Genomic DNA, 16,278 nt, shown 5'->3' with positions numbered 1-16,278 from the left:
CCTAAGAGGTAATTTTTCAGAGTATGGGGAAGAATAACAGCAATGACATAAAACAGAAGACATGAGAGAATAAGGTGAAAATCATCTTTGAAATTCAGACTTTTAAGTTTTTCAAGTGCATCATTTAGTATCATTGATGTGAGGTGTGAGCAAATGCCACTCTGAATTACCTCAAGGCTTAGGCTCATTATTATTAATGATTTCATAATGGATATGGCAAAACTAGAGGTACTTATCATATTTTATCAAAATGTTATCTGTTAATATACATCCCAAGTCTTCTAAAAACCAAAAAAACTTAGTGAGGAGATTTACAAAGGAAATTTTATTCCATTTATAATGATCTCTGATATGTCTGTGTCAATCCATTGCTCAATACAAATATTCACAACATGAATGAACATCCTGTAATAGCTTGATCAAAGTAATATCAACTAGAAAAACATTGATTACTTTATTTATGAATATTGTTTTCAATAAATGAAATTCACTTATAAACAGAAAACATAAACTAAGATATGGTTTAATCAAATGAAATTATGTTTGAATTGTGATTTATTTTATGAAGTATATATACATACATGTATATTTTAATATTCAACTATTTATGAGAAAATAAACATTTGTATCATAACATTATGGATCAAATTGATTCATTTATTCATTCTGCAAAATATTTATTCAGGACCTATTATGCATCAAGCATTTTGCTACATGCTTGGATTTGAGCAATAAAATTAACATATCAGACCTCATGGTACTTACTTTCTACAACTTATTTTCTATACATTTATGTAATTAAATATTTTAGGTAGTGAAAAGTAATATAAAGAAAAAAATGAAGAGGATCAAGAGCATACAAGTGGCTGCTGTTCTAGAAGACATAGGCAGGGAAAGACTTAGGAGTATGTTGAGCAGAGTCTGAATGAAGCACAGGGGCCAGAAAGACATCTGGAAAAAAGGCACTTCAGGCAGAAAGGACAGCCAGTACAAAAGCTGTAGGTGGAAAATGCCTTTGTTCTGACAGTAGAAATTTGGTTATGCAGTTAAGTCAGAGTGGAAGAGTGGGAGTAAAGGATGTTAGAAAATTTACTAGTGGCCTGATAACTTAGGAAGGACTATGAAGCCTGTCATAAAATTCAAGATTTATTGTATACAAGGCAAGATAAGACATTGAATGTTTTTGAGCAGAAGAGTAACCGAATCCCAAACAAATATAGGACATCACGAGCTGTGGGTGGAAAATTGACTTATAAAGGCACAAAATGGTAGCAGGGTGTATTAGTCCATTCTCATGCTGCTAATAAAGACATACTTGAGACTGGGTCATTTATAAAGGAAAGAGGTTTAATTGACTCACAGTTCAGCATGGCTGGGGAGGCCTCAGGAAACTTACATAGCAGAAGGGAAAGCAAACACCTTCTTCACATGGCAGAAGAAAGGAGAAGTGTTGAGCAAAGAGGAGAAGCCCCTTATGAAACCATCAGATCTCACGAGAACCCACTCACCACCATGAGAGGAGCATGGGAATAACTGTCGCCATGATTCAACCACCTCCCACCAGGTCCCTCCCACAACACATGGGGATTACGGGAACTAGAATTCAAGATGAGATCTAGGTGGAGACAGAGCTAAAACATATCGTTTCACCCCTGGTACCTCCCAGATTTCATGTCCTCACATTTCAAAACACAATCATGCCTTCCCAACAGTTCCCCAACGACTTAATTTATTCCAACATTAACTCAAAAGTCCAATGCCAAAGTATCATCTGAGCAAGCAAGTCTCTTCTGCCTATAAGTCTGTGAAATCAAAATCTAGTTACTTCCTAGATAGAATGGGGGTACAGGCATTGGATAAATACACCTGTTCCAAATTGGAGGAACTGGCCAAAACAAAGGGGCTACTAGAGGCCCCATGCAAGTTCAAAATCCCATAGGACAGTCTTTAAACCTTAAAGTTCCAAAATGATGTCCTTTAACTCCATGTCTCACATCCATATCATGCTGATGCAAGAGGTGGGTTCCTATGGTCTTGTGCAGCTCTGCCCCTTTGACTTTGCAGATTACAGCCTCCCTCCTGGCTGCTTTCACAGGCTGGCATTGCATGTCTGTGGCTTTTCCAGGTGCCCGGTGCAAGCTGTTGGTGGATCTACCATTCTGGGGTTTGGAGCACAGTGGCCCTCTTCTCACAGCTCCATTAGGTGGTGCCCCAGCAGAGACTCTGCATGGGCGCTCTGACTCCATATTTCCCTTCCACACTACCCTAGCAGAGGTTCTTCATGAAAGCCCAGCCCCTGCAGAAAACTTCTGTCTGAGCATCCAGGCATTTCCATACATCTTCCGAAATCCAGGCCGAGGTTCCCAAACCTCAATTCTTGACTTCTGTGCATCCGCAGGCTCAATGCCATGTGGAAGCTGCCAAGGGTTGGGGCTTGCACCCTTTAAAGCTATGGCCCAAGCTCTATGTTGGCCCCTTTCAGCCAGGGCTGGAGCAGCTGGGATGTAGGGCACTGAGTCCCTAGGCTGCACACAGCATAGGGACCCTGAGCCTGGCCCACAAAACTACTTTTTCCTCCTAGGCCTCCAGGCCTGTGATGGGAGGGTCTGCTGTGAAGACCTCTGACATGCCCTGGAGACATTTTTTCCATAGTCTTGCTGATTAACATTCAGCTCCTCATTAATTATGCAGATTTCTGCTGCCAGCTTGAATTTCTCCTCAGAAAATGGGATTTTGTTTTCTATCACATTGTCAGGCTGCAAACTTTCTGAACTTTTATGATCTCCTTCCCTTATAAAACTGAATGCCTTTAACAGCACCCAAATAAACTTTTGAATACTTTGCTGTTTAGAAATTTATTCTGCCAGGTAACCTAAATCATCTCACTCAAGTTCAAAGTTCCACAAATCTCTAGGGCAAGGGCAAAATGTCACTAGTCTCTTTGCTAAAACACAAGAGTCACCTTTGCTTCAGTTTCCAACAAGTTTTCCTTTTCCATCTGAGACCATCTCAGCCTGTATCTTATTGTCCAGATAATTATCAACATTTTTGTTAAAGCCATTCAACAAGTCTTTAGGGAGTTCCAAACTTTCCCACATTTTCCTGTCTTCCTCTGAGCCTTCCACACTGTTCCAACTTCTGCCTGTTACCCAGTTCCAAAGTCACTTCCACATTTTTGGGTATCTTTTCAGCAGCACCCCAATCTACTGGTACTAATTTACTGTATTAGTTCATTTTCACACTGCTGATAAAGATATACCTGACACTGGGCAATTTACGAAAGAAAGAAATTTATTAAACTTACAGTTCCATGTGGCTGGGAAGGCCTTACAATCACGGCAGAAGGTGGAAGGCATATCTCACATGGCGGCAGACAAGAAAAGAGAGTTTGTGCAGGGAAATTCACCCTTTTAAAACAATCAGATGTCATGAGATTTATTGACTGTTATGAGAACAGAACAGGAAAGACTTGCCCACATGATTCAATTACCCCCCACTGGGTCCCCACCACAACATATGGGAATTCAAAATGAGATTTGGGTGGGCACACAGCCAAACCATATTAGATGCATAGTTTGAAAATACTTTCTCTCATTCTGTGGGTTGTCTGTGTACTCTGCTGATAATTTCTTTTGCTGTGCAGAAGTTTTTTAGTTTCATTAGGTCCCATCTATTTTTGTTTTTGTTGCATTTGCTTTTGGGTTCTTGGTCATGAACTCTTTGGCTAAACCAACATTTAGAAGAGTTTTACTGATGTATCTTCTAGAATTTTTATGGTTTCAGGTATTAGATTTAAGTCTTTGATCCACCTTGAGTTGATTTTTGTATAAGGTAAGCAATGAGGATCTAGTTTCATTCTTCTACATGTGGCTTGCCAATTATTTCAACATCATTTATTGAATAAGATGCCATTTCTCCACTTCAGATTTTTGTTTTCTTTGTTGAAGATTAGTTGGCTGTAAGTATTTGGCTTTATTTCTGTGTACTGTATTTTGTTCTATTGGTCTAAGTGCCTATTTTTATACCAGTACCACGCTGCTTTGGTAACAATAGCCTTGTAGTACAGTTTGATGTTGGGTAATGTGATGCCTCCAGGTTTGCTCTTTTTGCTTAACCTTGCTTTGGTTTGAGGGGTCTTTATTGGTATATAGAATTTTAGAATTGATTTTTGTAGTTCTGCAAAGATTGATATTGGTGGTACTTTGATGGAAATTGCAATGAATCTGTAGATTGCTTTTGGCAGTATGGTCATTTTCACAAAATTGATGCTACTCATTCATGAGCATGGGATGTGTTTCCATTTGTTTGTTTTCATCTCTAATTTCTTTCAGCAGTGTTTTATAGTTTTTCTGGTAGAGATCTTTCACCTTCTTGAATAGGTATATTCCTAAGTATTTTATCATATATTATTTTTTGCTGCTGTTGTAAAAGGAATTGAGTTATTGATTTGTTTCTCAGCTCTTTCATTGTTGGTGTATAGCAGTGTTACTGATTTGTGTACATTGATTCTATATCTTCAAATTTTACTGGATTCATTATCAGATCTAGGAGCTTTTTGGATGAGTCTTTAGGGTTTTCTAAGTATATAATTATATCATTGGCAAACAGTGACAGTTTGACTTCTTCTTTACCATTTGAATGCCCTTTATTTCTTTCTCATCTGATTGTTCTAGCTAGGACTTAAAGTATTATGTTGAATAGAAATGGTGAAAGTCATCATCCTTGTCTTGTTCCAATTCTCAGGGGAAATGCTTTTAACTTTTACCAGTTCAGTATGATGTTGGCTGTGGGTTTGTCATAGATAGTTTATCATTTGTTACCTTGAGGTACGTCCCTTCTATCCCAATTTTACTGAAGGTTTTTATCATAAAGGGATGCTGGATTATGTCAAGTGCTTTCTCTGCATCTATTGAGATGATCGTGTGATTTTTGTTCTTAATTCTGTTTGTGTGGTGTATCACAGTTTTTGACTTATGTATGTTAAACCATTCCTGCATCCATGGTATAAATACCAATTTATCATGATGTATTGTATTCTTGATATGCTGTTGTATTCAGTTAGCTAGTGTTTCGTTGAAGATTTTTGCATCTATGTTTATTAGAGATACTGGTCTGTAGTTTTCTTTTTTTGTTATTTTTTTTTCCTGGTTTTGGAATTTGCTTGATATTGGTTCATAGAATGATTTAAGGAGGATTCCCTCTTTCTCTGTCTTTTGGAATAGTTTCAATAGGATTGGTACCAATTCTTTTTTGAATTCAGCTGTGAATCTATCTGGTACTGGACTTTTTTGTTGGCAATTTTTAAAATTACTGTTTCAAACTTGCTACTTGTTATTGGTCTGTTCAGAGTTTCCATTTCTTCCTGATTTAATCTGGGAGGATGTATATTTCCAGGAATTTATCCATCTCCTCCAGAATTTCTAGTTTGTATGCATAAAGGTGTTGATAATAGCCTTGAATGATCTTTTGTATTACTGTGGTATTTGTTGTAATATCTCCTGTTTCTTTTCTAATTGATCTTATTTGGATCTCTCTTTTTTTCTTGGTTAATCTCTTTAATTGTCTATCCATTTTATCTTTTCCAAAAAACAGTTTTTTTGTTACATTTGTCTTTTGTATTGTTTTTTGTTTGTTTCAATTTCATTTAGTTCTTCTCTGATTTTTGTTATTTATTTTCTTCTGCTGGGTTTGAGTTTGGTTTGTTCTTGTTCTCTAGTTCCTTCAGGCATGACCTTACGTTGTCTATTTGTGCTCTTCCAGAATTTTTAATGTAGGCATTCAATGCTATAAACTTTCCTCTTACCATCACTTTTGCTGTATCCCAGAGGTTTTAAGTTGTGTCACTATTATCATTCAGCTCAAATAACTTTTTAACTTTCATCTTGGTTTTATTGTCAACCCAAAGATCATTCAGGAACATATTTAATTTCCATGCATTTGTATAATTTTGAGGGTTCCTTACAGTGGTCTGGAGAATACTTAATATAATCTTGATTTTCTTAAATTTATTGAGACTTGTTTTGTGATCTATTATATGGTTGCTTTTGGAGAATGTTCCATGTGCCAATGTAAATAATATATATTCTCAGTTGTTGGGTAGAATCTTCTGTAAATGTTTGTTAAGTACATTTGTTCTAGAATATAGTTTAAGTCCATTGTTTCTTTCTTGACTTTCTGTTTTGATGATTGTCTAGTGCTGTGAGTGGAGTATTGAAGTCCCTCACTATTATTGCATTGCTATCTATCTCATTTTTAGGTCTATTAGTAATTGTTTTATAAATTTGGGACCTCCAGCATTAGGTACATATATATTTAGGATTGTGATATTTTCTTGCTGTACTAATACTTTTATTATTATAAAATGTTACTTTTTCTCTTTTTTTCTTACTGTTGTTGCTTTAAAGGCTGTTTTGTCTGATATAAGAATACCTACTCCTGCTTGCTTTTGGTTTCCATTTGTGTGGAATATCTTTATCCACCCCTTTATCTTAAGTGTATGCGAGTCCTTATGTGTTAAGTGAGTTTCTTGAAGACAGAAGATCCTTGGTTGGTGGATTTTTTTTTATCCATTCAGACATTCTGTATCTTTTTAGTGGAGCATTTAACATTGGTATTGAGATGTGCATTACTGTTCTGTTTATTATGTTATTTGTTGCCTTAATAGCTTCTTTGTTTTTTTCAATTGTGTTATTTTTTATAGGTCCTGTGAAATTTATGCTTTAAGCAAGTTTGCCTTTGGTGTATTTCAAGGTTTAAAATTCCTTTAAGTGCTTCTTGTAGTGCTGGTTTAGCAGTGGCAAATTCTCTCAGCATTTGTTGTCCGAAAAAGACTTTATCTCTCCTTCATTTGTGCAGCTTAGTTTTGCTAGATACAAAATTGTTAGCTGACAATTATTTTGTTTCACAAGGCTAAATATGGGATCCCAATTCCTTCTGGCTTATAATGTTTCTGCAAAGAAATCTGCTGTTAATCTCATAGATTTTCCTTTAGAGGCTATCTTGATACTTTTGTCTCATAGATCTTAAAAGTCTTTTCTTCATCTTGGCTTTAGATAGCCTGATGACTATGTGCCTAGGTGATGAACTTTTTGCAATGCATTTCCCAGGTGTTTTATAACTTCTTGCATTTTGATGTCTAGACCACTAGCAAGGCCAGGGAAATTTTCCTCAATTATTCCCTCAAGTTTTCCAAACTTTTAGATTTCTCCTCCTCCTTAGGAACACCGATTATGCTTCAGTTTTGTTGTTTAATATAATGCAAACTTCTTGGAGGCTTTTTTTTTTTAGCCTTTGTATGATTGGGTTAATTAGAAAGCCTTGTCTTTGAGCTCTGAAGTTCTTTCTTCTACTTGTTCTAGTATACTGTTGACTCTTTCCACTGCATTTTGTATTTCTCTAAGTGCGTCTTTCATTTCCAGAAACTGTGATTGTTTTTTTCTTTATGATATCTTTTTATCTGAGCATTTTTATTCACATTCTATATTGTTTATTAATTTCTTTTAGTTGGTTTTTACCTTTCTCTGGTATCTTCTTGAGTAGCTTAATAATAAACCTTCTTAATTTATCTGGCAATTCAGAGATTTCTTTTTCAACTGCAACCATTGCTGAGGATCTGGTGTGATCTTTTGGGGGAGATTATAGAACCCTATTATGTCATATTACCAGAATTAATTTTCTGATTCCTTCTTATTTGGGTAGACTATTTCAGTGGAGAGGTCTAAAATTCAAGACCTGTTGTTCAGATTTTCTTGTCCCGGAGGGCCATTCCTTGATGTGGTGTTCTCCCCCTTCCCCTAGAAGTGGGGTTTTTTTGAGAGCTGGACTACAGTGATTGTTATTGCTTTTCTGGGTCTAGCCACCCAGTGGGGCTACCAGGCTCTGGGCTGGTGCTGGGGGTTGTCTGCAAAGAGTCCTGTGATGTGATCTGTCTTTAGGTCTCCCAGCCATGGATACCAGCACCTGCTGTGGCATAGGTGGCAGGAAAGTGAAGTACACTCTGTGAGAGTCCTTGGTTGCAGATATGTTTGGTGTGCTGGCTTGAATGCTGGTTGTGCTAGCAGTGAGGCTGTCATGTGAACACATTCAGGACTTCTGATTAGCCAGGATGTTGCAGGCAGTGGAATTAGATGTTGTCTTCTCCTTTTTGTTTCTCAGATGATGGGCAAAACCACAAAACTCCTAAGAATTTCTATGTTTTGTGTTCAGCTACCATTACCAATTTCATTTGTAAGCTTCCTTTGCCCTGTGACCCCTCCCCAATTCTGCTGGCTGTCTTCACCAAGGGCCCCTGTGAGATATAGTCATGGTTGGCTTCCCTAGGCTTGAGCTGGGGAGAGGGAGTGCCTACAAGGCACTTCCTGCTGCTACTTCTACTTTTATATTTCATCTGACTCCTTAAATCTGTTCATTTCTAGGTAATGTTAAATCTTTCTCCCATGATCTACATTTTCAGATTTCCCAGTGGGGATGTATGTTTGAAGGTAGGTTTTTTTCCCCCTCTCACACTTTGGGAGGTCATGTTTTTTCGCCAGTTTATGGAATTTGCAGTAGTGTGTTGCTTCTTTCAAATGATCTGTGAATTCTTTTAGTTTTCCTGGTAGGTTCCTGCAATGGTGCTTGGAGCAAAAGATCACAGTATGAGGCTCTACATGCTGTTCTGTCATCTGTCTATGTGGAAGCCGCACATTAGCCCTGTAACCTATCCTCATCTTCCCCCAATCTCCCCATACACTTTATATTTTTGTGTATTGCAATGTAGGTGCAATTTTTTTTCTTTCCACTAGATCTTAGGTTCCTTTAGGTAAAATATGTGGTTATTTCATTTGGTATCATTAGCTTCTATTTTAGGGCTAGAAATTTTCAGATGCCAAATACATTTATATATTTGAATTTTTTCCCAGTTTTATATTAGTTTTATAAAAATATATTTTCATGCATAATAGAAACTATATAGTATATATTAATATAGCTGACATAAATATTTCTGAAATATTGAGTACTTGACAGGTTTACATGTGACAACTTTATCAATGCATAGTTATCAGAGAGAAAAACTCTTTGAGAATATCAGGAAAAAAGTTGATTTTTGCATCCAATAGTGTGTGTGTGTGTGTGTGTGTGTGTGTGTGTGTATTTAGAGTATACAAAATGTAAAGTCAATTTCTACATATTTAAATGAATCTTTCTGTCAACAAATACCAGGATTATACATTTAAATTATTTTTACTTTGTTGAAAGAATTTTTGATATTGATAAATGATATTTACTGAATGACAAAACTTAGTCCTTTGCATTTGCTATTCATTAAATATTTTATAGCACTGCAATTTCAGCAACATATTAAAATAAAAATCCTGACGTAATGAAATAGACATCTCACTTTCTGAGGTATGCTTGCAGACATTTTTCACATACACCTTAATACTTCCATGGTAATTTACAGTTATTAAAGTGTTTTTCGCCCCCATCATTGCAATGTATTGTTCAATCAATGTAGTTCTAGAAAAACTGCATTTCTTTCTACCTAGACTTCTAAGATGAGAGTACAGAATGGTTTCAGTAGGTTCAATGACTCTCTTTAGGATTTGTGCCTTAAGAATTTGGAAGCTTTCAAAGAACTTTTGTAGTAAAGGGAGAGGATAGTTTAATACATAGCAGCAGGGAAAAAAAAAACCCACAAAATTGCCATGTGCTCTGAGAACTCGGATGGCAATTTTTGGATATTCTGCTATTGAATTAAAATAAAACTCTTTTAGATAATTATTTCTCCTACAGAACATGTGCTCCACAGAATAGTCAGATTGAGTAAATAGACAAAATATACATTGACCTTTGATAGTCATTTGTTGGTGTATGATGTATAGCAAATATTCTATGTCACAACTCACAATTCATGTTTCTAAAGGACTGAAAGATATTTAAAAGAATGATAACCTTTCCCGACACACAAATATCAAATAGACTGGGCATGGTGGCTCATGCCTGTAATCCCATCACTTTGGAAGGCCAAGGCAGGGGGAGGGCTTGAGCCCAGGAGTTTGAGACCAATCTGGGCAACATAGGAAGATCCTGTCTCTACAAAAAATAAAGACATTAGCCAGGTGTGGTGGCATATAGCCCCCTCTGTTGTCCCAGCTACTCGGAGTGCTGGGTGGGAGCATCACTTGAACGGAGGATGTCTAGGCTACAGTGAGCCATGATTGTGCCACTGTACCCCAGTCTGGATGACAGAGTGAGACCTTATCACACACAAAAAAATTGAATAAACACTTCAAAGATTTTTATTTAACTAAGTTAATAAAGATCGAATAAGGTGTTACAAAAGAGAACACAGAATAACATGCATTTATACTCAGGTAAAGAATAATAAAACAAATTTACAAATGAATGCAAAACTTATGCAAATTCTCAATGTCCACAGAACAATAGTCACTTATATTCCACTAAGCAAAATTTGAATTTGTATGAAAAAGAATTATTTGATATTTTATGAGGGTTCTGTTTCTAACTACTTAGAAAGTTATAAAACAGCTCTAAGATGATGAAAATAGAAACAAAAATTCCCCCCAAAACATACAACCAGATAGCTATACAGGCTGTGCTCTAAACAACACATAGTTTTCCCTTAAAGGGTCTTACTATATTTTGATTACTTCAATTATTTCCCACAGTCTTGTCCTCATGAACTAGGTACAGTATTTTGGTGTACAGCTAAGAGTATGTAAAGTGAATGAAAAATATCTCCAATATAATGCCTGAATTTAAATTATCATGCCATATTACTTGAGATTATAATCTTTGTCCCTCTATGGTTAATCATCTTAAATTCAGTAAATCTTCATTTTCATGTTCTTGTCCCTATTCTTTTTAGAATTTTCTTTTGTCAGTGACAATAAAGAAGAAGAAATAAAGATATGTACTAAATTCCTAAAAATGGACACATTAATATATGAACTTTAGTTCAAATTGTTTACAGGATTAATAATGAGATTCATATTTAAGCAAAGGAAGAGATACTTTCATATGCTTTAGAAAGATTAGCATTTTATTTTTCATTGATATATAATAATTAAATGTGCAGTGTGATGTTTTGTTAAATGAATACACTGTATAATGATCAAATTAAGTAATTAGTATTTTTGTCACCTCAAAGCTTTGCCAGTTCTTTGTGGTGAGAACATTCAAATTTCTCTCTTCTAATTTTTAGAATTATATCATACATTATTGTTAACTATAGTCACCCTACTCTGTGTTAAAATACCAGAACTTATTTTTCCTAACTATAACATTGTATCCATTATCCCACGTCTCCCCATCCTCTCTCTTTCTTCCCCTCCCTAGACTCAGGTAACCTCTATTCTACTCTCTACTTCCATGAGCTCAGCTCCCATGTTAACTACAGTACTTATTCAGAATAGTCAAGATAAGAAATCAACCTAAGTGTTCGTCAACAAATGAAAATAGGAAATGTAGTATATATACGCAATGGAATACCACTCAGCCATAAGAAAAGAATGAAATCTTGCCATTTGCTGCAATGAGAATGAACCTAAATATGTTCAGTGAAATAAGCCAAGCACAGAAAGACAAATACTGTATGATCTTGCTCATGTGAAATTTTAAAATGTAGGTTGGGTTCTAATCCCAAGGAGAAAGGAGAAACAAATGACAGAGTGACAGTGCATTGAATAATCTGGGAATTAACCTGGAGAAGAGGAAATGGTGGGAGTAGTCTACAGTTATGCCTCTATGACTATGTTATTTGTGCTTTGGATTCTAAGACTTCTTATTAACCACCCTTGCAAAATAAAACATCAGTAAGCATTATTGAATAGATTTGAGTGAGTTTTTTTTATTATAGTTTAAGTTTTAGGGTACATGTGCACAACGTGCAGGTTAGTTACATATGTATACATGTGCCATGTTGGTGTGCTGCACCCATTAACTTGTCATTTAACATTAGGTATATCTCTTAATGCTATCCCTCCCCTGACCCCCACCCCACAACAGGCCCCGGTGTGTGATGTTCCCCTTCCTGTGTCCATGTGTTCTCATTGTTCAATTCCCACTTATGAGTGAGAACGTGTGGTGTTTGGTTTTTTGTCCTTGCGATAGTTTACTGAGAATGATGGTTTCCAGCTTCATCCATGTCCCTACAAAGGACATGAACTCATCATTTTTTATGGCTGCATAGTATTCCATAGTGTATATGTGTCACATTTTCTTAATCCAGTCTATCGTTGTTGGACATTTGGGTTGGTTCCAAGTCTGTGGTATTGTGAATAGTGCCACAATAAACATACGTGTGCATGTGTCTTTATAGCAGCATGATTTATAATCCTTTGGGTATATACCCATTAATGGGATGGCTGGGTCAAATGGTATTTCTAGTTCTAGATCCTTGAGGAATCACCACACTGACTTCCACAATGGTCGAACTAGTTTACAGTCCCACTAACAGTGTAAAAGTGTTCCTATTTCTCCACATCCTCTCCAGCACCTGTTGTTTCCTGACTTTTTAATGATCGCCATTCTAACTGGTGGGAGATGGTATCTCATTGTGGTTTTGATTTGCATTTCTCTGATGGCCAGTGATGATAAGCATTTTTTCGTGTGTCTTTTGGCTGCATAAGTATCTTCTTTCGAGAAGTGTCTGTTCATATCCTTCGCCCACTTTTTGATGGGGTTGTTTGTTTTTTTCTTGTAAATTTGTTAGAGTTCATTGTAGATTCTGGATATTAGCCGTTTGTCAGATGAGTAGATTGCAAAAATTTTCTCTCATTCTGTAGGTTGCCTGTTCACTCTGATGGTAGTTTCTTTTGCTGTGCAGAAGCCTTTAGTTTAATTAGATCCCATTTGTCAATTTTGGCTTTGGTTGCCATTGCTTTTGGTGTTTTAGACATGAAGTCCTTGCTCATGCCTATGTCCTGAATGGTATTGCCTAGGTTTTCTTCTAGGGTTTTTATGGTTTTAGGTCTAACATTTAAGTCTTTAATCCATCTTGAATTAATTTTTGTATAAGGTGTAAGGAAAGGATCCAGTTTCAGCTTTCTACATATGACTAGCCAGTTTTCCCAGCACCAGTTATTAAATAGGGAGTCGTTTCCCCATTTCTTGTTTTTCTCAGGTTTGTCAAAGATCAGATGGTTGTAGATATGCGGCATTATTTCTGAGGGCCCTGTTCTGTTCCATTGGTCTATATCTCTGTTTTGGTACCAGTACCATGCTGTTTTGGTTACTATAGCCTTTTAGTATAGTTTGAAGTCAGGTAGCGTGATGCCTCCAGCTTTCTTCTTTTGGCTTAGGATTGACTTGGCAATGTGGGCTCTTTTTTGGTTCCCTATGAACTTTAAAGTAGTTTTTTCCAATTCTGTGAAGAAAGTCATTGGTAGCATGATGGGGATGGCATTGAATCTATAAATTACCTTGGGCAGTATGGCCATTTTCACGATATTGATTCTTCCTACCCATGAGCATGGAATGTTCTTCCATTTGTTTTATCCTCTTTTATTTCAGTGTATATGAGTATACCACTGAAACCCTATTGGTATAGATACCCCTATATGGTAATGTTATGTTTTAAAATGTTTAAGGGATTATAGTAAAAGCACATACCTGTGCACAAAACCCAGCACATATTTTGTACTAAATGTTTTATAAAACACACAATCTTAAAGTATATCAAAATTGTATGGCTAATTAAAAGGGAAACTTTTTGCTTTAGGTCACAGTTATTAAAGTATGTGTATTTCAGGGAACATTAGTTACAGGATTAGTTGAAGACCCTTCAGTGCAATATTTTTTGGTTTAATAAGATGTATTAGTCCATTTTCACACTGCTGATAAAGCCATACCCCAGACTGGGCAATTTACAAAAGAAAGAGGTTTATTGGACTTGCAGTTCCTCACGGCTGGGGAGGCCTCACAATCATGGTGGAAGATGAAAAGCACATCTCACATGGCAGTAGACAAGAGAAGAGAGCTTGTGCAGGGAAACTCCCCTTCATAAAACCATCAGATCTGTGATATTTATTCACTATCATCAGAACAGTATGGGAAAGACCCACTCCCATGATTCAATCACCTCCCACTGGGTCCCTCCTACAACATGTAGGAATGGTAGGACCTACAATTCAAGGTAACTTTTGGGTGGTGACACAACTAAACCATATCATAAGGTAAAATTTCTAAACCAGGTTGCAGAATATGAACAATAATATAGTGACATAGATTTTGAGATTTGACTTGGACTTGGATTTTGATTCATAGAATTTGACTTGAAGTCTTAAATCATCATGATATCACTGTTAGCATAGTATAATATTATATAAGAAAATAAGCTTTACTTTTTTAAAGTTTAAAAATTTGATAAATGTGTTCCTGGAGATAATTCCTGGAGAAAAAATAAGCAATTTCAATAGAATCTTCTTTTTCTTTGCTTTGAATATTTTATTCTATAAATCAATATAGTACATAATTCCTTATGTCATAAGATGTGGAGGAAACATCTTTTCTTTTGTATTAACAAATATTTGTAAGAATTCAGAGGTGTTAGTCTATCCTACATTACAAAAAATGTTTGAGCGTCATTCTAAAATTTTCTATTTCTAGCTTCTGAAAAATAATGATTCACCTAGCACATTCATTTACAACTCGACTTTCTATAGAATCAATTACAAAAAAACTAACAGTAGAAAATGAGTGGCAAAAAGATTTTCATAAATTGCTGAAAGATATAATTAGTGGATATTTAACTGATAATTAAAGAAGCTAATTCAGAGGATGTACAAAAAGAATACAGGTAAACTTTTGCAGTAGGTAACCACAGAGAATTGGAGCAAAAAAAAATTCGAAGTAAAGGTAAGTTAAAAACAGTTGCGTCTACCGATTATAAGAATCAACATTCTTTATTCACTCACTATTCACTGCTGGTTGAAGATTAGCAATTTTGTAACAGTACTTTAGTAAATTTGTAATTCTGTAAAAATTGAAATCTTTAAATTACTAAAATTTTAAATTATAAATGTATAAATTAGTAATTTTGTAAATGTAAATTGTACATTTGTAAATCTATAAATTTGTAAATTAGAAACTTTAGGAATTAATAAATTTTAAAAGTTAGTAAATTTATCCATGTTTGAAGATTAGTAAATTTGCCTCTATAACACTATAAGGGAAATAAAACTTAATATTCTGCTTCTCACTGAGTTGAAATGAGAATGGCAATCTAGGAAACTCTAGGTTTTGCATGTGGGAGAGAGTCCCATAAAACTGTCTGTACCATACTGTATGCATTCTAAAATAAGCCAGTCTCAGAAATCCAGAGTGGAAAGTTGCTCATTTAAGTGAGAAGCCAGCTATGTCCTCTAATAATAAACAGAGTCCTGGGATGTGAAACACAACTAGAAATCACTGGATAGACAAATAGAAAAATATCCCCAGTAGTCATAGAGATAATTCAAAGAGAAATTTAAAAGTCAATGATATAAAACAAGATCAGGTATAAAGAATTGAACTAAAATTAATAAAAAGAATCTGTGAATTTGGAACTAATAAATGAAGGTACTAAAAACCACAAGACTTCTAGAGTGTGCAGAGAACAGTGAATGAAAAAAGTAATATAAAACATAAAAGAAAAAACCATAGCTGAAAAGGGGTACAAAAATATATTAAAAGGGCCCTCTAAAAGTATCAATCCACAGGAAGAAAGCCCAGTCCAGGACTGTTCTAAAAATACTTATAATAAAGAATTAAAATAACATTATGCGTAGCATCTCACATAATGATCAGAAACTAGATGCATTTCCTTTAACATCAGGAACAAGGTAAAAATGTTCCCTCTTGCTGTTTCTATTCTACATCATACTGGAAGTCCTAGCTAATGTAATAACAAAGGAAAAGGAATTAAAACACGTATAGATCGCGAAGGGAGGGAAACAAAAAGTCTGTTGGCAAATAATAGGATTGTCTATGTAGACAGTTTCAAAGAATCAACAAAAATTTCCTGGCACTAACAAGAAATTATAGCAAGATAAGAATATACAAAGTTAATATACAAGTCATTGCTTTCCTACATATCAGTAATGAATAATTGAAATTTGAAATTAAAAACATGACATCATTTATATTTGTATCAAAAAATGTATATACTTAGCTATAAATCTAACAAAATAAGTACAATTTCTGTATTAAAAAACCCCTGCAAAACTAATCACAGAGACCTCAACAATTGGAGAGGTATTCTGTGTTCATGGATAGGAAGATTCAATCTTGTTGAGA

This window comes from Pan paniscus, chromosome 1, assembly GCF_029289425.2.
Source record: "Pan paniscus chromosome 1, NHGRI_mPanPan1-v2.0_pri, whole genome shotgun sequence".
NCBI classification, from domain to species: domain Eukaryota; kingdom Metazoa; phylum Chordata; class Mammalia; order Primates; family Hominidae; genus Pan; species Pan paniscus.
Note: the sequence above shows the minus strand (reverse complement) of the source record.